At 37.8% G+C, this 3,403-nt stretch overlaps 1 long non-coding RNA gene across 1 annotated transcript; it reads right to left on the reverse strand.

The window, feature by feature from the left end:
* Positions 1–2,079: 2,079 nt before the first annotated feature.
* Positions 2,080–2,979, reverse strand: LOC146762822 (uncharacterized). The gene is made up of 3 exons (XR_014942192.1): positions 2,853–2,979; positions 2,595–2,622; positions 2,080–2,217 (listed from the first exon to the last, which is right to left on the reverse strand). It is a non-coding gene; the product is annotated as an uncharacterized LOC146762822 (long non-coding RNA).
* Between the last annotated feature and the right edge of the window lie 424 nt (positions 2,980–3,403).

Genomic DNA, 3,403 nt, shown 5'->3' on the forward strand with positions numbered 1-3,403 from the left:
CATACCTTCAGGGAACAAATACCGTGCCATATCCTGGTTCTCTGTAATACTGCTTTTTTCATCCTCCTTAACCCCCCTGCCAGTTTTTGCATAGCCAACATTCTTTAAAAGAAGATGAATCAAGGAGATTCACCACTTCAGATTTTAAATATATGAAAGTCAGCAGAGGTCACTGTGAATTGCAGACACTCCTCTTAAGCATAAGTTGAGTACACAGAAGCTGGCAGCACCTTTTGGAATTAAAAATCTTCACAGCACAAATGCACTTAATTTGATCATGAAGTAAAAGCTACTTTAACATCTGAAAACAAAATATAATGTTTGTCACAAACCAAGGTAACTAATAAGAGAGAGGTCTGGGGGACTGAGACTCAGAGAAGATTAATGTCAGCAATGAGAAAAGACTGCTTGCTTGTTTGCTTTTGAAGGGAGCTTTGAGATTTTTCTGATGTGAGAACCTTGATGTGGAAGCCTTCCAAGCACAGACCTCACTCAGAATTCTGCAGAAATTCTATGGATGTAGAACTTGTGGGATTACATCAGGTACGCAGCACACCTGCACAGAAACAACCGCACCTGCTTCACTAGCAGTGATTTGGAGATCAGTCGGCAGAACTGCAGGCTAAGTCATAGAAAAATCTAAAAAGAAGACACTTTCCCCTTTGACTGAATTTCTGGGCTCAGGTTCTAGCCTTCATTTCAGCTTAAATGCATTCTTATATGTAGAAGATGCAAAGACAATAAAATATTCTCTTTATCCTGTAGATGTGGCGCTCTTGACCACAGCATCATCAGACATTTTTCAGGCTGCCCATCAGCAGTTCTGCCCTTTCCTCTTCAAATACACTTTATGGGTATCTTCTCTGAAATTCACATTGGGTAAATATATTTATATTTAAAAAAGGATTGTAACTCAGACAACTGAGGTTTGTTATCTGTGGGTTTTTGTTTCTGCAAGAGTGCAGAATCCAGAGGAGAAAAAGCTGCAAATTACAGCTGACAGTTGCAGTGCTCTTATAAGTATTTTAATACAAGATGTTGTGATTTGGTGTAGATAACACGTCTTGTAAAAACAGCTTAGGGGAACTGAGAAAATAATGGTAACAGCTTTGCAAAACTTTACTTGCAATTTAAAATAATTTGGGTGATGGGGAACATGGGTCTGACTCTGAAGACTACAAAGTGTTCCAAACTACATTAAATTCACAATTGCAGAATCTCTGCTTTTGTGCAATACGGTGGCAGTAATTTCTACTTTAATAGCTGTCAAGGGCAGATTAACATCAAGTATGGAGAAACTAGGCAAAACACCTTTTGCAAGTAAACATCTTGCAATTTTTCCTCATTTGCCAGAACAAAATATGCAGTTTACAATGTACACTTAGTTTGTATTCACAGGCTTAACACATAATGTTATAACTGGTATGATAACAGGGTAGTATATTTTACAGTCTCGATGTTTTAACTCTGAGACTCGTTGGAGAATGCAGGCAGAGGACTTTAATGACATATTAAAGGACTCAGGAAAGAAACTAGTAGCAATTTATAGCACAAAGAGTGGCACTCTTATCCTTTGACCCAGGACATAATCACCTGAAACAAGCTGCATCAGTTCTGTTTGTATGTGGCCTAGAATTACAGCACTTTTTATTTATGTCATTTAGATAGAAAGCCTCGCATTAAAATAAATAAATAAATAAATAAATAATAATCTGTTCACATTAAACAGTCACCAAATTCCTAAAGCCTACCTGAAATGCCATCTCAAATTGACTGTCAGCAGCCCACAGCTACTTTTCAAAAGTAATATTGCTGACCAGCTGTCCTCCTCTATCCTCACCTTCTAGTGATTTCATCTAGGATGTACTTCTTTAGTTACTTACAGTTATCAACAGGGAACGGAGTAATATTTACTGCTTCATCTCTGTCTGGTAGGCAATATGTTGAAGAAGGACATTTGTTTGGTTTGGTATCACATGTTGTTGACAGAGGAATGTCAGCAAGTTTTTATCACCTTATCATGTTTTAGGCATTTATAAACTGGTTCTTTTTTTTTCCAAAATCCAGGAAGTTACTTAGGCTACTTAATTAAAATTACTTGGGTACTCTTCCATCTACTTTTCTGAGAGTTGTTATGGGTTTGTTTGTTTGTTTGTTTGTTTCAGTCTTCTGCTGCCTCTTCTATCCTCCATGAGTTTTCAAAGCTATGTGAAATACCTGGAAACAGTTCAGAGTTTACTTAGTCTAGTTCCTGAATCACTTCAGCAGTCTCTTCAAAATATAAGTTACAACAAATTAGAATCAGTAGAGTTACAGCTGAGAAAATTAAAAAATTAAATGTAAGGTGTATATCAGCAGATAGACGAGCCATAGCAGAATACAGACATAGACATCCCCAGATACCAAATGCAGACCCCAATACAGCAGAAATTTTGTCTTTAAAAAAGTAATTAATGACCAACTGAAAATCATCCAAATTATGCAATAATATTTGCAGGAAATACTTTATAAATAGCTTTTGTCTTCAATAATTATTTCCAGTTCTGTCATAAACCCTTCACAGATTATATAATACTTATTTCTTGTTGAGGTACCTCAATCCTTCCAAGCAGTCCCCTGTTTCTGGAGAAGAAAACAGATTGCACGAGTGTTAAGTAATTTAGATCCCACTTAATATGTAATAATTGCTAACCTGCAGTTTACTCAATACAATAATTCAATACTTATCCTTCAAACTTGCTCTCCAGTTCCTCTATTCAGGTCTGATACAAGTGTTTGGCTCTTTTGGGTGCCAAGATGTTTTTCAGTGTAACAGAAGTGTAATTCTGAGCAAATCTGGGGTAAAATCACACCTTAGACTGTACTCTGTTTCCAGTAGTTGGCCTACAGGCTCTGCTGGTCCTCAGTCCTCCACTGTTGCCACAGCCTACTGGACCTTCTCATTGCTTATGAAGTGGGATTCTCCAGGCAGACCTCAGGTCCTCTGAGTCAATACAGCTGTTTCTTTTGCTGTTGTGGAGAACAATAAATAGCTTGTTTTCACCAGACCCACCTTCATACTCATCATCTTCCACTCAACTAAGCTTAGGAGCAGCTGATAGCAAGGTAAGAGGCCTCAATTAAGTACACAGGTTGTTCCAAAAGTATTATCTCCTATTTATTTCCATGGAAACAACAACAGGTACAAAAAGCACAATATTTGATAGATCCGATTCTCAGCTAACAAAATACAATTTTTCAACAGTCACCATCATTAGCAGATTCATATGGATGAGCTGATCAAGATGTTCTACATTTCATGGAATGGTATCTGTGCAGGGCAGCTGGGAACATGGCTCGCCTTTCACATCACTGTTGCTACTGCTGAAATGCACCAACCGCCACCTCACTGTGCTCACATCTA

Source organism: Coturnix japonica, chromosome 1, assembly GCF_054131305.1.
Source record: "Coturnix japonica strain WE chromosome 1, WE-NBRP24, whole genome shotgun sequence".
Lineage (NCBI taxonomy): Eukaryota > Metazoa > Chordata > Aves > Galliformes > Phasianidae > Coturnix > Coturnix japonica.